The sequence below is a fragment of the Protopterus annectens genome, chromosome 3.part0, assembly GCF_019279795.1.
Source record: "Protopterus annectens isolate FY-2018-M chromosome 3.part0, PAN1.0, whole genome shotgun sequence".
Lineage (NCBI taxonomy): Eukaryota > Metazoa > Chordata > Ceratodontiformes > Protopteridae > Protopterus > Protopterus annectens.
The window spans coordinates 437,755,751-437,774,970 of record NC_056731.1 but is presented as its reverse complement, the minus strand read 5'-3'; the positions used below and the strand labels follow the sequence as shown (position 1 = coordinate 437,774,970).

General features: G+C 38.7%; 1 protein-coding gene across 1 annotated transcript in view; it reads right to left on the bottom strand.

Annotated features, from left to right (window-relative positions):
- The window catches only part of LOC122797262 (C-X-C chemokine receptor type 6-like), a 184,188-nt gene that overhangs the window by 125,152 nt on the left and 39,816 nt on the right, over nt 1-19,220 (bottom strand). The window contains exon 2 of the mRNA XM_044066105.1: nt 17,006-17,272. The gene's annotated coding sequence lies outside the window, so the exon portion shown is untranslated. The remainder of the gene's footprint in view (nt 1-17,005; nt 17,273-19,220) is intronic.

The window sequence follows — 19,220 nt, the reverse complement described above, 5'->3', positions numbered from 1 at the left end:
TTCCAAGATGTCTGGCAGAATGACCTCATCTGGTCACCTGACTCTAGGTTCTCATAGTATCCCTCTTTGAAGCTGAGACAATAATTTAGCATAGATGGCTACAATACACATAAAAATGTTTATGGAAGTGCCCTGGAAGCATAAAACAATTACAGTACTTCCCTTCTTCTTTACAGAGGCTATTAAACAATGGCTTCTTCCAGACCTACTGTCTCTGGTCCTATTCATCACTGTGGGGTGAAATTTTAATGGTTTAACAGTTCATTTACATTTCCCTTATTTTTCTTGCAGTAAGCTAGCTGGTTAATGTCTGCTCTTCCAGGGTCCTTTTCCTAACAGATATATATATATATATATATATATATATATATATATATATATATATATATATATATATATATACATACATACATACATATGACCCACTGTTGATATGCTTTTCAACACTAGCAACTTTACAAATATATTTTGATATTCAAATGCCATACAGTTCTAATACATTTGTAACATAAGCATCTGTAGAAGTCAGTTTGGTATTGAAATGCCATACAGTTCTAATACATTTGTAACATAAACATCTGTAGAAATCAGTTTAATATTCCAATGCCGTACAGTTCCAATGCATTTGTAGCACAAGCATCTTGCACACATCACTTTGATATTCAAAGAATATAATTCTTTACAAAACTTCAGCTAGCTATGCTGGCACTAGCCCATATTATCATAGTAATATTTAAAAAAATCTCTTTCATTCACTTCAGTAGCAATAAGTAAATGAATGCTTAAGGCTTTCAACACCATTCCCCACTTGGATATTACAGAAAAACTCACTAGCCTGAACATAAACCCCTACGTCATGAGATGGGTTGCCAACTGGCTTACAGACAGAACTCACATGGTAAGAATAGCGGGCTCCAGGTCCGACTCTAAACCAGTCACAAGTGGTGTCCCACGAGGCTCTGTCCTGGGACCCCTACTGTTTGGCATACACTTCTCAGAAGTACAGGCAAACACAGGAGGACTATGGCTAACCAAGTTCGCCGATGACTGCAAACTGGGAGCTATAATTGACTCTCTAGCTGACATGGACATACTCCAAAAAGGCCTTACTGAGACAGACACCTGGTGTCGAAGTCATGGCCTCAAGCTAAATGCCAAAAAATGCATAGTCATCCCGTTTGGGAAAAACAAAACACCCATGAATTACCACATAGGTGGCAGCCCCCTTAATACAGAAGAGGTAATAAGAGATCTGGGGACCCAGGTAGATAGTAATCTCTCCTTTGACAATCATATTGCCAAAGTAGTTAGGAAATCCTTCTATGTGGCCTATCTAATTACTAAAGGGTTCACATCTAGAAATAAAGAGGTTATAGTGCCCCTCTATGCATCACTCATCAGACCCATCATAGAGTACAATATCCCATTTGGGATGTACCTCACAAGACACTTCCAACAGCTGGAGAGACCACAAAAGTACCTCACCAAGAGGATTACTGGCCTCAAACATATGTCCTATGCAGCCCGACTAAAAAAACTCCGGCTCTACTCGGTGGCATATTGCTTACTCAGAGGTGATCTCGGCCTGAATTACAAAGCCATGTCCAACTCAGAATTGATGGGCATGCTCCACCTAAAGAAATCCAAGTCACTGCGAGCCACGTGCTCTAGTGAGCTAAACCTCACCACAACAATAAATAAAACATGCTGGAGGGATAGATTCCTGTCACAGAGACTCCCCATGCTTTGGAACAAAATTCCAAACTACATTAGGCAGAGTCCCTCACTAACACTCTTCAAGAGAAACCTTGACGAGTGGATGGGTAACTGAAATTACACCCTGTGGGATCACTTCATTGACTCTGCTTGACAGAGGATCAGTTAATTAATCAATGGGGCGGTGAAAGCTGAGACACGCTGGCTAGGCTTATAAATGCCCTCAGGCAGATAGCCAAGTATCTACCTATGAACCTAATGAGTAGACAAATAGCACCAAACTAACACTTAAGTCAAACATAAAAGACATAAATATGTTAATAGAAAAATTTCAAGCAGCAAGAAAAACTGAGAAAATAATATTTAAAAAAAGAAAAAAATAGCCAGTCAGAAAGCATTATGCAAAGAAGGTAAAACACATTCAAAATAAACACTAATATTACAAAATACAGAAAAAATAAGGTTCTTCAAAAAGAGCTCACATCCCAGGTATTTAATCACCACTGTCTCAAATTCAGAGACTCTAGGGTCCTGTAGTTTACAAGGGCTGTGGCCTACCCTTGAATGTGACTACGTGTTTGGATGAGGTGCGCCAGCATTGTGGATATAGCAGAGCTGCCACACCTTACCCAAACAGAGTAGCTAATTTTGAGCAAGGAAAGTGCAATAGTCCTATTGATGGAGTGGAAGGGGGTAAGCGTACAGATTAGAATGTAAGTCAACAATTGGGATGGAGATTTATGTTTAGGGTGTGGAAGTTTTAGGATTAGAGAGCAGGAATTTAATGGTTAGGGAGCACTGTGAATGTTTGGTTTGAGGAGGGTAAGGGGAGTTTTAGACAGGGGACAGGAAGGACATTTGGGTTTAGGGACCAGAAGAGGAGCTTTAGGTTTAGGGCGTGATAGGGGGCATTAAGATTAGGGCACAAGTGGGGAGTGCTACTGTTAGGAATAGGGACCAGGAGTTTTACATACGGTAATTAAGTAGGATCAGACTAGTGGGTGCAAAGGCAACTGACATTTAGAGCAACAGGCAATGAGCAAGTGTGTTGCTAGCTGGAATTAGTTGAACACTTGTAGTCGATGTAAACTGCAGTGTTATGGCAACAAAAATACCAATGCATATAAAAATAATGCTGGATACTCAGAAAAGTTATTCATTGAACATACCTCCCTATGTCCTTAAATTATATATTCTGAAATTGTGTTTTATATTTAGGTCTGTTTCCATATAGACTGAAACAGTCTGAAAGTAAAATCTGATCAAAGTAAGCTGATATTATTACACGTCTGTTATGAAGAAAAACAAAGAACACTAGTACACTAGTATCATTACATGTCTTTCCCAAACAGTCCAGAATTTAAACCACAGTACGAATGGAAAGAAGAATGCAAAAACAAACAAATAAATAAATATGCAATAAAAAAAAAACTAATAAATAGATTAATAAAACATAATGTATATGGGTCTGGAGAGTAAATTAAATATTAATATAAAGGGAAGAGGTGACCTATTTATGGTTGTGCTAGACATCACATCACTCTTTACTGTAATTCCGATTGATTTTGGAATAGAATTAGTACGTGAATTCCTTACACAGAATTCGAAGTTTACATCTAGACACACTGATAATATCTGCATGTTGTTGGATGTGGTATTGTGAAACAATGTGTTTATATTCAATGAAAAATATTATTTACAGCTGACCGGTGTGGCAATGAGCACCCCCGTAGCCAATACATATGCCAACATAGTATTGTACCAATGGGAAAAGATGTATCTATATGATGGTGATAGATTTATGAATAACAGCATCCACTTTTGCCAAAGATTTGTAGATGATTGTTTCCTTATTTGGGAGGGTCTTCCCACTGAGTTGACAGAATTCATTGGTTTTATAAACAACACTACATCTTTCCTGAAATTTAAGATTTTCTGGATGTAAACTTGAGAGTGCAAGAGAATAAGTTTGTTACTGCCATCTATCATAAGGAAGTTTCATCCAGACGATATCTGGAAGCCTCTAGTATGCATGCTCCCCGTGTATTTAAAGGTATAGTGAAAGCTCAACTTATACGGGTGAGTAGGCCTAATAATACAGAACAGGGTTTCGCAAAACAAATGAATGAAATATGTGAGGAATTCACAGTTAGTGGATATTCTCATATATTATTAAAGAACATAAGGGAAATGGTAGAAAACAATAGACAGACACTATATAAACCCATATTGTCATCTAGCCTTGATAATACTGTCAATTGTATTGATGATAGACATAATGAAGTCAAAACAAGATTTATCACATCCTACAATAGTAAGACTCATATTGTTAGACGTGTGATAAATAAATACTGGAAAGTATTATTAGCACAGGAGGACATTAAGGCCGTGGTAGGTGATACACCATCCTTCACGTGTAGGAATAAGAAGTCACTGAAATCTTTACTATGTTACAAGGACTTTAATTGCAATCACATTGCCCAACCAGAGGGAAGGTGTAGGGGCACGATATGCTGTTATAACTGTAGTTGTTGTAGCGATATAGCACCTACTCAAGGTGATGGCCTTAAGTCTAATAGCACATTTAAACACCCAGTTACAAATAAACTCTATAATTTTTATGGTGTAGCTACATGTACATCTAGCTTTGTAATCTATATAGCAACCTGTGTTGCATGTCCCTCATTTTATGTCGGAATGACAACAAGGAGACTCAAGGATCGTATAGCTGAGCATAAATCCAATATTAGAAGACAATGTGAAACAAACGCCCTGTCTAAACATATAAAGGAACAAGGTGCAGAACATACGTTTAAGTTTAGAGTAATAGATATGTTAACTAAAACATTGAGAGGGGGTGACGTGTAATTTGCTGGAGGTTAGGGAATATGAATGGATAGTCCGTTTGTCAGCAGACACTCTTCCAGGACTAAATGCAGCAGTGTCCCTAAAACCGATACTTGTTAGGCTACAACATAGTAAACTGAAGTGATCACTGAACAACATTTAAAATTTTATATTGGATAGGTAAAAGTTTTTAAGCCATATGCTTTTTGAAATCTTTTAGCAAGAAATTGAATATTTTTATGATGATAAAGGGGTTGGGGAGCTTTGGTAATATAACGTATGTTTCTAGCTGATATACAATGTATAATTTAGGTGTGCTAGGTTGTTAATAAAGTAAAAAAGTAGTAAAATATGTAACTAGAATACTTTTAATGTTGATGTGGTTGGTCACATGACTTTGGCTGCAGGCCATGTGACGTGTTGTGGGTGTATTTAAAGTGAATTTTAATTGTGCCTTATGTTAATCATTGAAGAAGGGAGTTATCCCGAAAGCTCTGTGTTTGATAAAGGTTTTTTGCTTTTACTCAACTGTGTTCGTGTGTTCTACGCTCTAATAACGTTGACAGCAGTAATTTTCCGAGTAAATTAAATATCTCATATTATTTGGCATGGGAACTCTGTTCACCGCTTATCATCATGAAAGAAACTACATATACACACACACACACACACACACACACACACACACACACACACATGCTGAAACACAAAATGTTGAAGACTCAACATATTGAAAACCTATTTAATGCAGGGGGCAAGCCCCCTGTACTCCCACACCCTCTGCTAATTATAGGTTCATAGGAGGTTACTAGGCTAATTGGCCCTAGTGCCTTTGCAAGCCTAGCTGTGTAATAACCCGAGTACCATAGATAGATGGTCATTGTTAGCAAAGTGATTCTGTCATCAGCAGTGACTGCCCCTGTCCATGAGGGACATATGTGTCACCCCTGTGGTGAATTTACAGTCACCCATCCAGTTGTCAAGGTTGCACTTGAATAGGGTCATTGAGGAGGTCTGCTTCACATGGACTGGGAACTTATTATAGAGGAGTGGCAATCACTGGGAGATATATCTGTCTCTCCAGCATGTTCTGATAATGTCACAGGCTAGGTTGAGATCCCTGGAGCAAGTTATTCTTGTTCTTTTTGATTTGCGGATGTGCAGCATTTCTATTAGGCAGACTGCTCTGTAGGCCAGGCACAGCTCACCTTTCAGCGGCCTATATGATATGAAGTACAGTAACAGGGCTTTCAGTCTTTCCATGTATGTCATGTTTTGGAGGCCCCAAATTCTCTTTGTTAGAAACCTCTGTGGTCTCTCCAGTTGCTGCAGGTGTCTGGTGAGGTACATACAAAAGGGAGAGTTGTACTCAATTAGTGGTCTGATAAGGGTTGAGTACAGCTGAGCTATCTCCTCCCTGGTCTTAGATGTGATACCTTTATTTATGAGATGCACAATGTAGAATGCTTTTCTTACCACCATGGATGCATGGTGATCGAAGTTTAGATTGCTATCAACCTGTGTTTCTAAGTCTTGCATCACTGACTTTGAGCTTAGAGGTGAGTATCTATATCATAATTAGCAGTGGCTACCTCTTTACCAGGAATAATGAGGCATTTTTCCTTTAGTTTTTAGTCTATGAGTTTGGCACCAATTATTTGTCTGTGTCAGCCCTTTCTGTAATATGTTAACATCATTGGGGGACTGTATGATGGCTCCCAGTTTATAGTCATCTGCAAACTTGGTGAGCCACAGGCCATCTACTTTCACCTGGACTTCAAAGAAATAGATTTCAAACAATAGAGGGTCCAGCACAGATCCTTGTGGTACCCCACTGGTCACTGGGCTACTGGTGGAGGTGGACTCCCCAACTTTGACAGTGTGCATTCTGTCAGTGAACTAGTTTGCTACCCATCTAGTAATGTATGGGTTAATCCCCAGTTTGGAAAGTTTCTCTATGATACCTGAATGGAGGATTGTGTCAAAGGCCTTGGCTAAATCAAGATAGGTGGTATGTACTGTTCTGCCCTCCTCCAGGGCTTTGGTGACATTCTCAAAGAAGTCGACTAGGTTTAATAAGCAAGATCTACCCTTGACAAAACCAAACTGGGTAAGGTCAAGGGTTTGAAGGTTGTCTATGTCCTTGTGGATAAGGTCCATGATGATTCTTTCCATGGCCTTGCAGATAAGGCTAGTTAGGCTTATCGGTCGATAGTTCCCAGGGTCAGTTGATGGACCCCCTTTGTGCAAGGGGATTACTGTTGCTGTTCTCCATTCTGCAGGGACAAAGCCAGAACTCAGGCTATGGTTAAAGAGGGGGCTGAGTAGTTCCACTAGGTCTTGTTTTAGATTGATTAGTAAGCAGCCTGGGATGTTATCTGGTCCCATGCAGCCCATGTTTCTGGCCTTGGAGAGTGCTTGTATAGCCTGTTCTTTGGAGATACATGGTAGAGGACTGGTGTCAGGAATGCTTTGGGGTATTTCAGGTGGGGACGGGGGGCAGGGGGTGAAGTTGTTACCAAATATGTCAGCTAGCAGGTTGGAAATTTCCTCAGGTTCAATGTAAGTGGTATCGTCAGCTATAGGTTTGGCACACAGCTGGGCATTCCCCTTTTAGGTTTCAGATGTAGCTAAAGAATGCCTTGTAATCGTCTTTAGCTAGTGCTGCTAATTTATACTCATAGCTAGCCTTAGAGGACTTAACAAGATATCTGGCTTGCTTGTGCAAGCTGTGGAGGGTATTTTTTCTCTGTTGAGTAAGTTCCCTCCTGTTCTTAGATGTCAGTTTCTTTCTTTTGTTGTGTAGCTTATTTATACTTACAGTCAGCCAGGGTGGTTTGTTTTTTTTGGGAAGACCTGGTTTTGTTCCTGTTGGGTACAGCCAAGTCAATGCATTTGTTTAAGTGGCTGTATAGGACATTTGTATATTCCTCTACATAGCAGTCATTGTTGGCTATGTTGGCAGGGGCTTTGAAAATTTTTATACCATCTCTTTATAGGCAATAGTTTACTTTGGAGAATTTTTTCAGTGTTTTTACTTCTGTGAGGATGTCAGGTTTCATCTTTACTTTAAACAAGACAGATTTATGGTCTGACCTTACTAGGAATGGCAACACACAGGGGGTAGTGCAGTAACCCCCCATGTTGGTGACCACTAGGTCCATTTGAGCCCCTTGTAGGTGTACAGACCAACTGTTTCAGGGCATTTGAATTAACAAAGTCCAGGAACCTCATTTTGATTGGGTTTGAACTCATGTAAGTTGCCCAGTCAATGGAAGGATAGTTGAAATCTCCCATGACCAAGGTGTTTGGCTGTATACCGAGCAACTCTAGCAAGTCCAGGTACGCGGTGTGCTTCTCCTGGTTCATGGTAGAGGACCTTTAGCTAGGGATGATGTAGAGGGGTATTTTACATATAGTTAATTGTACCTGGAGTAGCTCAAGAGAGTCATACTGTTTCACCATTCTCAAAGTGTATTTGGATTTAATGAAGATGGATACACCTCCAGCTTTGGTTCTTTCATGCTAGTTTTGGGGTCTGAATGTGTAAAAGGCATTGTAGCCTTGTACAGCCAGTGTGCTCTCAGCAGCCTTGAACCAAGTCTCAGTGACTGCACAAATGTCAGCATCTTCCAAGGTGAAGAGTGCTTCCAGGGAGAGCAGTTTACTGTTTAAGCTCCTAGCATTAAGCAGCATGACTTTCAGTTTGTCTTTAGTGGACTTCATTATGTCGAAAGTTTTGTTGTTTGGACATTGCCTAAAAAAAGGCACTATGGGGGAGGCAAGCATCTTTGCCTCTATACAATTACAATCTCTTACATTACAGTATAAAGAGCTCCATAGCCCCTCTCCCCAATGATGGCACAGACATCTATGCTAAGTTATACACCAATGCTTTGTACGAGCACCTGCTCAATTGTATTGAATCTGCCATACTAGATAGAACCAAAGCAAGATCTTCAAGGAAAAACAAACCTGCCTGGTGGACAACTGCCATTCATAGGCTATACAATAGGAGAAAGAAACTGCTGTCTAAGAGTAGGAAGGATCGGTCTCAAAACTGGAAACACTCTGCCCTCAACTTAAACAAGCAAATAAGGCTCCTAGTGAAGTCCTCTAAAGCTAACTATGAATCCAAATTAGCTTCCTTAACTAAGGGTAACCACAAGGCATTCTTTAGTTATATCCATAACCTCAAAGGTAAGGCCCTGATTTGCACTGAACTCATAGTTAATAGTACAACATATACAGAACCTGTGGATATACCAAACCTGCTGGCTGATAGGTTCAGTGAAAACTTCACTCACCTGTCTCTCGCACATATACCCTAAAGAAACCCTAACACCTATCCCCCACCTAGTATCTCCAAGGAGCCCTCTACAAGGTCAAAATCAAAGCCTCTATGTGCCAGAGAACATCCCAGTCTGTGTTCTGCATGGGTTAAAACAGGAATTAGCATCACCATTAGGCACGCTTTTCAATCACAACCTAAGCCCTGGCTTCATCCCAACAGAATGGAAAACAGCTACCATCATCCCTTTGCTCATAGAGGGTGCATCCATGGACCCCGGGAACTATAGTTCCATTAGCCTGACCAACCTTATCTGCAAGGCCATGGAAGGAATCATCATGGACCTTATTAACAAAGATATAAGAAATCTCCAAAAGCACCCAGTTTGGCTTTGTCAAAGAGATATCATGCCTGTTAAGCTTGGTGGACTTCTTCGAGACAGTCACCAAAGCCCTACACGAGGGCAAATATGTGCATATGGCCTACCTAGACTTAGCCAAGGCCATTGACACAATCCACACTGAGGCATCATTGATAAACTCACCCAGCTGGGTACCAACCCATATATTGTCAGATAAGTTGCAAACTGGCTCACTGATAGAACTCATACGGTCAAAATAGGGGACTCCACCTCCTCCAGAAGACCCATAACCAGTGGTGTTACACAGGGATAGGTTCTGGGGCCCCTACTGTTTGGAATCTACATCTCCCAAGTACAGGCTAAAACTAAAGTACTGTGGCTGACAAAGTTTGCTGATGACTGCAAACTGGGAGCAATCATTGAAACCCCTAGCGATGTCAATGTCCTGCAAGAAGGTCTTATGCAGACTAATGACTGATGCCAAAGTCATGTTCTTAAATTTAATGCAAAAAAAATGCATTATCATCCCCTTCAGCAAGGGTGATGTTCCTGCAAACTACCACATCAATAGCAATACCCTAATCACACAGTCAGTGGTGAGAGATCTGAGCACACAGGTTGACAGCAATCTTAACGTCTTTCACCATGTCTCCACAGTGGTAAGAAGGGCATTTTATATTGCTCATCTCATAAGTAAGGACATTGCCTCGAGAAAAAAAAGAGGTTATAACTCCCCTGTACTCTTCCCTCATCAGGCCAATAATAGAGTACAATGCTCCCTTTAGCATGTTCCTGTCAAAACATCTGCAGCAATTGAAGAGACCACAAAATTTCCTTACAAAGAAAATTCAGGGTCTTCAAGATCTGTCTTATGCGGACAGACTGAAATCATTGCCACTTTACTCTGTGCAGTACAGACTGCTCAGAGGTGACCTGGGCCTTGCATATAGAGCGATCTCTGACCCAGCTTTAAAGGAAATACTGCACATTCACAAGTCAAATTGCACATGGATCACTCACTCAAAGGACCTTAACATGGTATGTGACATCAACAGAACTTGCTGGAAAGACAGATTTGTCTCACAAAGGTTGCTCCACCTTTGGAACAAGCTTCATATTCATGTTAAACAAAGCCCCTCACTGGCCCTATTTAAATATAATTTGGATGATTGGATGGGTCACCAGAAATTCATCCTGGGGGTTCCACCTGTGTCCATCTTGAGCCGAGACAATAGGTGCTGATTTTAGTTTCTGCTTGAACCAGACACCCTTGGGAACACAAGTTGAACTTGGCTAGGCTTGTAAGGGTCCTGGGGCTTTTAGCTATCTCTGGCAAAGCAATGTGGACTGTTGACCATGTCTTCCCATGCAGACAGATACTGGATCTCCCCTGGAGTGACACCAGAAGCTAAGGCAATTATTGAAATCAATCATTTTTTTGTCTGCATTGTGGCATCATTATAGGTGAAGGTAGAATGCTGCTTACAGTTAGGGACATACCTTCCTGGGGCACATAATCTGAGAGTTCAGTCATGTCTCTCTTCATAGTCCAGAGAGGTACATACTCAGAACCAAATGGACACCAAACTCCAGTAAAAAATGCCTTGTACCAAAAAGTCCCAGACACAAAACAAAGTCTCACCAATAGATTTATTTAGCGCTTTCGTCAGCTTTTATCATAAGACTTCTTCAGAGTAAAACATATAAGCAAGAAACACATATTTAAAATACATCAACAGAATGACTGTGTTTTTGCTTGATGGAATGATATATGAAGAAATTCCCTGAACATGGTTAATGTCTCTTATTATAAAATAGATTTAGCTATTAAAGACATGGAAGATCAGGGGGAATTACACCATGAAACAGTGGAATACTTGTATACTCGGTACCTTGTTGTACTGAGTATTTTCGGAATCCCAAAGATACACAAAAACAAGCATGACCCCCCCCCCCCCAATGAGACCGATTGTAAGTGCTAGAGGGTCTAAGAAACATTCTCTTTGTAAATCTATAGATATACAGTTGAAAAATGTTTTGGAGAATGAATCACACATTTGTATTGATTCATGGCATTTTTTAAAAAAGTTCAATGAACTTACTTATGATGAAAATGCAATTTTTCTTATGGTGGATGCAGTCAATTTATTCAATGTGATACCCCACACCCTTGGGTTGGAATAGTTTCAAGAGTTTTTATTTGACTCTAAGTTATTTTCAAATGAACAGGTGGGGGTTATGGTCCATTTTATGGATATAATTCTACAAAACAACTCTGTGTATTTTGAAGGACAGTACTTTTTGCAAAAGACAGGTGTAGCTATGGGGGTAGTTTGTGCCCCCATATTTGCTAACATCATTATGTTAATGTGGGAGAGAAAGTTTTTGCTTTTGTCTCAATTTAAAAACAATTGGAGACTATATTTATGTTGCCTGGATGATTTTGTTTTTGTATAAGTGGGTGATGAACTCAGTATTCAGGATTTTTTTATGTATATTAATGAAACTACTACTTTCCTGAGGTTCACCCATACCAATAATTTCAACAAGATTAATTATCTAGATGTTGAAATTTTTAAAGACTTGGAGAATAAACGATATATAAGTGACATCTACAGGAAGCCTACTTACTGCAATAGTCATCAAATATTATGTTAAGAAAGTTGTAATAAAAGGGCAGTTTGTTCGTATAGCATGAATGATTACAAGAGATATATATTTTTCCATTCAGTGTACAATTCTTAGTAATATGCTTCTTTCAAGTGGTTACCCTGGGTCCCTAATAGAAAAAGTGAAGAATGAGATAGTTACCAAGAGGAACAAAGGGATAGTTTTGCCTCTATTGCGGACTAAAGGCATATTATAGCCAAATAATGTCATGTCCTTAGAACCTAAGGTAACGAATAATAACCAGTGTTCCTTTACAGCTAGGTTTTCTATAGATTACCATCTTATTCAGGCAATTTTATACAGGAACTGGCAGTTACTCCAAGTATAAGAGGGATTGACACAGAAAAAAAATGGAATAATAATAATATTATATATAATAGAAAACATGTTGGATGTTGAAGAAAAAAGAGAGAAAATAGGTAATAGGTACAAAAAATGTGGTTTTTGTACACAATGCTGCCATATTTTAAATAAAGAACATGTTAGAATCAATTCCCTTACTATAAAACCCAACGGTCTTTTCAATTGTAATTCAAAAGGGGTAATTTATGCTGATATTTGTTTTCAGTACCCTGGATTCTATATAGGGAAAACTATGCGCAGATTCAAAGAAAGACTCAATAAGCATATTAGGGATATGAATAATAAAAATAGTAATAATGCTCTATATAAACATGTGGAAATATGCCCTGCACACAGTTTTAATTTTCTTGTTTTACAAGGAGTCAAAAAAGACCTTCGAGGGGGGCCTTGGGCAGACAGGGTTGAGTTCAGAGAACGTCTTTGACAGATAAGGTTGAACGCTCAGGTCTCACCTGGGTGAATGATACTTGTAGTACTGCTAGTTTTTTAAGTCTGCATTCACTTTCTGTTTAGTAATCTTTGCTTGGTTCCTAGGAGAATAATTGATTGAATAATTTTAACCCTTTTTTTATTGGAGGCGATATTGTTATGTGATTAATGAATGTCTTTTAAATATGTGTTTCTTGCTTATATGTTTTATTCTGAAGAAGTCTTATGATATAAGCTGACAAAAGCACTAAATAAATCTTTTGGTGGAACTTTGTTTCATGTCTGGGACATTTTTTGGTACAAGGCATTTTTTACCAGAGAGGTACATCTCAAGTCATTCCCAACAACATGTACTATGACATTGTCATAACAGTACTTGTTGCTGAGCGACTTGAGTGCATGCATGATTTGACGGATCCTGGCACTTGATAAGGCAGCTGACCATAACCTTCTCCTTGTTCAACCTAGTGAGGGGGACAACTGGATGTCTCACTACTGAGTCACCTATGACCAGAATATTAGATTTTGAGGTATTTTGTCTTTGGGTCTTAATTGTTGAGACACTGATATGTGAGTTGTTATATAGTGGTGGATTCTGTTAGTGTACCAATTTGTGTACGTTGTTTGTGCTTGGGAGGTCTCTGGTCTTTTGGTAGGCTCTTAGTGAGTACCTTCGCTTATGTGGGTTTATGTGTCTTAACCTTATCTTGTGTGAGAGGGAAGTTGTGCGCTGACAACCTGTTCTATGTCTTCAATATTGTTATGTAAAAGGACTGATTCTAATTTCATGGTATAGTTACATCTCTCACATGCTGTGTTTGTTTACTTTTGGAGCAAGTGGTTGTTAGTATATATGAGGAAATTACTACATTGACTCAGGTTGCCCATATCAATCAGGTTGGCTGGAGAAATGGTGGGAAACTGTCCATCTATTATGGGAGGTATATATTGTAGTAACTAGTGGGGGTGGACTAGATAGAGAGTTTGCTTGTAGAACTAACAAAGGTGGCTATTCTGTGGAGGGCTAAGGGTGGAGGACTGCATCAACACCTCAGAATGTGCAACTGAGTTGGTCGCTAGATAGCAATGTGGAACTGCATTGTGCACACAGAGACAGTTGAGCTAAAGATGGCTTTCTAGAAGATATCAAGGGAAAATTGTGTTTCTAAGCATTTGCGTCTATACAGAGCAGTGCTAAACCCTGCAGCACTGTGCATGGTTACATACAAATGTGGCTCTTAAGCGCAAGTAAAGTTAAACAGTTTTAACACAAACTAACAAATAGGAAAGCCCAAAACTGAGCCTTTCTCCAGCAATCCTCATTTCAGATGGATCCTGTGCACCCCATACACAGCCCTCCCCCCAGCAGCCATTACAGTGTCCCATTACTTGGCTATTTCTCCCCATTTACCATATACACTGTAATGTGCATATTGCTTTATGCTTTACTTTTACAATGATTATTTGGATTTAATTTAAAATTTGATTTTATATTTTATAGCACAAGCACTGATAGACATCTGCTAAACAAAGCAATACAGTCTCACAATAAACATAGACTTAGCATTAAAACTTCTGTGCCTTGAAAACTCACATTAATTGAAACAACATTGAAACCCAGATTCAAAGAAAATGCATTTGGCCAGTGACAGATAAAGTTTACCTTTGGGCTGTTTTCAAATCATAGGCCCCTTGCAAACATATTTATGACCATGTAAACATACACATGTTCTTCGATTCACCTTCCTGATTGTATTAAATTATATTCCTTGTATAATACAACACACTTGTTAGAGCATGTTTTAAATTTATTGTTTTGAACATTTTTCTCATTGTTTCATCTGAAAATATAGTGCCTGTTGCCCTTGAAGAATAAATTGCCTTTGTTACATTAAAAAAATGATAAACTAGTAATACTGCAATAGGGAATGGATGGCAAACTGACACCAAATTCATAGTTACTAGTTATCTCCTACAAAGGAGGACATTCTCAGTACTGCAGCATCTACCCTCTTTAAAGTGCAACACAGTACAGTATCAGCAATCCATCTGCATACTGCATCATCTGCATCAAAAGCAAGTATACTACCTGTTGTGTTACTAACAATGCAAACAGACTTGGCATAGGCAAAATCCACTTAACACTCAACTATATCTCTCAACTTAGCAGCACAATAAATCTGGAAAAAGCCAAAATTTATTGGGGGGGGGGGGCTAACGCTCAAAACCAAGGACACCTTTTAAACATTGCTTGTATAATCTTAGAAATTTGCTAGAATAAAATGTTTTGTGTTACCATGTGTTTCCTAAAAGATAGGAAGACTGAAACTTAAATGTTTATCATTATTTAGTGAGTTCAGTTTTCACTAATTTATCAGAAAACCACAAATTTTAAAAGGAACAGACCAAAAGTATGAGCTGAACATTCCAGACATTTTATGAAAATCAGGACAGTTGAGAGCTATGGACTCAACCCTTGAATCACAAGTGGTGGGAGGGGTAGAGAATTCAGACTCTTGTTCCTTGTGCTTAAGTTGCAGGGTTTGTGCCTGAGTAACACTAACCACCAGATATACCTAACTGGGGTATTTTACACACTATATATATCACACACACACACACACACACACACACACACACACACACACACACACACACACACACACACACACACTAAATGTAACAACGCCAAACAGCCTAGATTCAGCAAATCTGAATCTAGCATATGCCATGAAATACAGAAGTATTAGAAATTCACAGCAGTACAAACAGCAAAAATGAAACAGCAATTAAGCAAAATACAGTTAAAAAAGTGCAATACAAGCTTAAAATATACAGTGGATGTCTTAGAACTCTGGGATCACATAATAGTGAGGAAAGGACAAATTCTAATTTGCAATATTTTGAGTTTTCAATCAAATGAATGGAACCTATAGACAGATAGATGTGTGTGTGTGTGTGTGTGTGTGTGTGTGTGTGTGTGTGTGTGTGTGTGTGTGTGTGTGTGTGAATATGAAGAGACACTGGGGAAGGTCTGCCAACTCAGGGACAGATAAGAGGTTTATCAGAGTGTGTGTGTGTGTGTGTGTGTGTGTGTGTGTGTGTGTGTGTGTGAGTCATTGGGGAAGGTCTGCCAACTCAGGGACAGATAAGAGGTTTATCAGAGTGTGTGTGTGTGTGTGTGTGTGTGTGTGTGTGTGTGTGTGTGTGTGTGTGTGTGTGTGTGTGTGACTGTCTGTCTTAGTGTGTGTGTTTATATTATGTGCGTGTGACTGGGAGAGTCAGTGGGGGTGCCTGTGCCAATGCTATACATGGGCTGCCAGTGTTGACTACCACAAGAAAGTGCTAATTTGTACTCATGGTATTAAAGGCAATTCAGAAACATACAAATTAGATAATATCTAATCTTGGATAATTAAATATGTTCTGCAAAACTAAAGAAACTTACCTGATTATCCTTTTATTTTGTCTGCCCCAGCACTCTTGAACATTAAAAGTATCCTGGTTTCTTTTTTTCTTTTCAATAAAAAAAAAAAAGAAAGAATGGAGATCTTCCTTTCTCTGTTGCTACCTTTACACAGCACTGATGTACTGAATAAGTGTAAGAACACAAGTCCCGTATTCATGCGCAGTACATCAGAAAAAGCCTCAGGATACCAGAAAAATGTGGATGGGCACCATGGAGGCATTATACAAAGACATTATTTAAGAAAAGTAAGTATTTTTTTCTTAAATAATGTTATTGTATAAAAGCAATAACCGACTCTGTGGTGTGGTATATTAAAATTTATCCACAGTTGGCTTTATTTAATCACTCGGGCTTCGCCTTCATGATTAAACCATGCCAACTGTGGGTAAATCTTCAATATACCACACCAACATTGTTGGTTATTGCTTAAATATATTTGAGGAATGCTTACTCTGAGGAAACAGAACTGGTGAGATTACTGTTCCCCAGTTTGTTTTCAACCATGTGGGTAACTGGAAAAAAGTACAGCTGCATGACTGGAGCAGCAACACTGAAAACACAGTAAGACATGCAGACTGAATAAAAGTAAAATCAAATTGAATCATAAGCATCAGCAGGGCAGGCAGCGCAGGCAACACATTAAAGTAATTCAGGCAGACATTCTTACATTACTGCTGTACTGAGGTTCTAATCAGAGTAAAGCCCATAAGGGTAAATATAAATACAAAAAACATAATATGAGTAATAAAATAAATATCTTTTCAGCATGGTATGTACAGCAAACAACATATTAACCTCATTAGACTTTTAAGTATGGTATCTTTGGAGAACATGTAGTTTGCAAAAAAAAAGTTCATACCAGGAACAATTTCCGAAGCTCAAAAGTCAGCCAGAGTAGCAAGGTAAGGTTTGAGATGAGTTATCTTGTAATGCAAGGCTATGCAGTCCTCCTTAGTTGAAATGCAGCTAATCAGTGGAAGAGAAAAGCAGGAGAAATCCCTGGGAATGTAATCACACCACAGGTAGACTTTACTTCCTGGTGTGGTGATAAGCTCAGCTGTATATCTGGCTAGTTTTTATGCTTTTGGAATTAATTTGTCATTCTGATAGCGCAGCACATCAGCAACTGAAAAAACAAAATGCATGGTAAGTTGTAGTATACCGCAAACAACTCTTCTGTGCTACAATGTCTAACACATAACTAATGTAGATAAATAGGTGGGAAACTGTAAATCTCCCCATGGCTTAGACCCATTCTATCCCTTAGGGACAGAGGGAAATTTATTTGGGTGCATTAGTGGGAGTCTACTGGTTTGCTGCCTGTTAGAGAAGTAAAAAATCATTGTGATATGGCAATTGTACATCTGTTGCTAAGACTATCATATGTAAGACATATATAAATGATGTATTTGTAAAAGGGAAGCTCATAATAAGATACAATGATACTACAAAAGAAAGAATATCTATACAGTGTGATATCACTTTGAGAGAAATGTTCCTGCACAACCAAATAGTAAATAATATCACATTTGGACTCTGAGGCCAAACTAATGTTCAAATCCTGGCTAATCTGTAGAGCGGGCTGTGTTATATATGTACGACAGTATATCCATGGGATATTTGTATGAAACAATAAAGTATCAGCAGTTTCCCAGCTTGGGAAATATCCAAGTTGACAGCATAGTGGCAGACATATATAGCAGTCATTATAATGTAGGAAGTACATGCAGAACATGACATAAAAAAAAAAGTAAGCATAGCCAAAATTGTCTGCAGCACATAATATATGTGTGCACAGTGTGGTGAAACAGTTAAATAGTCCATATTATTGACTGTGAACTTCTACAAGCAACATACCTAATGTATGGCATGTATACAACACCTCAAGCAATCAGGCCTATATTACCAATAATGTACAGTGAATGAACATCTACATGTGACTAAACATATGAGACACAGGTCTAAGAATCATTTCTAATTGTGGCATTTGGCAGCATTAATACTGTGACACTAAACAGCACACCACCAGCATCATACTTAAAGTGGATCAAATGGCATAACCAATTACTAGACATGTAAACCACCAGAGGGTACAGCCAAGACTTAAGAAATAGTACTGCTGTATATTTTGTGTCTGGAGACCAGTAATCTCTGGGTGAGTAGGAACAACACAGTACAATAAAGTACTACATGATGTGTGGTGTGGTGCCAAATAACTAATGTTAATATCGTTGCACAGAGTGGAATAGACTCTCCGTGAATGGGTACACTACAGTACAGTTATATGTACTTGATGAGTGGTACACTGACTGATTAAGGCTAATGATTTTACACAAAGAGGAGAATACTTTAGCTGAATGGGAAGTACTGCATACATATTTAATGGCACTTTAAATAACTGATGCTAATATTATTGTACAGAGGGAAGGAGCCTCTGGCTGAATAGGAACATTACAATACAGTACCACATGATGAGTGAGGCAACAAACAACAAAATTAATATTGCTACACAGAGGGGAGTAGCCACTGGCTGATTGGGTATGTTATAATACACTATAATGTACGTGATGACTGGTAATATAAATGGTCAACGTTGGTGTTACTACACAGAGAGGAGTAGCCTTTGTCTGGATGAGAGCACTGTTTTACATAATGAGTGGTAATATGATCAATTGCTACACATAGATGAGTAGTACAGTGCTATGTACATGAACAGTAATATGCTAAATGACTAAGGTGAGCATTATTAAACATAATATAGTCATAGTGCAGCAATAGTATTTAAAAACATAGTTTGCTAGGAGGGCAAGAACATGGTAAGCCATAATGCATAGTATGCTGTATAGCACATGCTCATAATTCAGACAGTGTGCAATGCTAACACCATATACTAAGCATCTGCATATATGTAATTGTTACTTGTATTAACTTTACTTAATATTATGGTATTAATACCTATGTCACAATGCAATATACTGGTATAATTTCAAACAATAGATTTGTAAGGTGATATGGAGACATTCAGGACAGGTATGCAAGTCTGACTTGTGTAAAATATTAATGTCCATGTTACT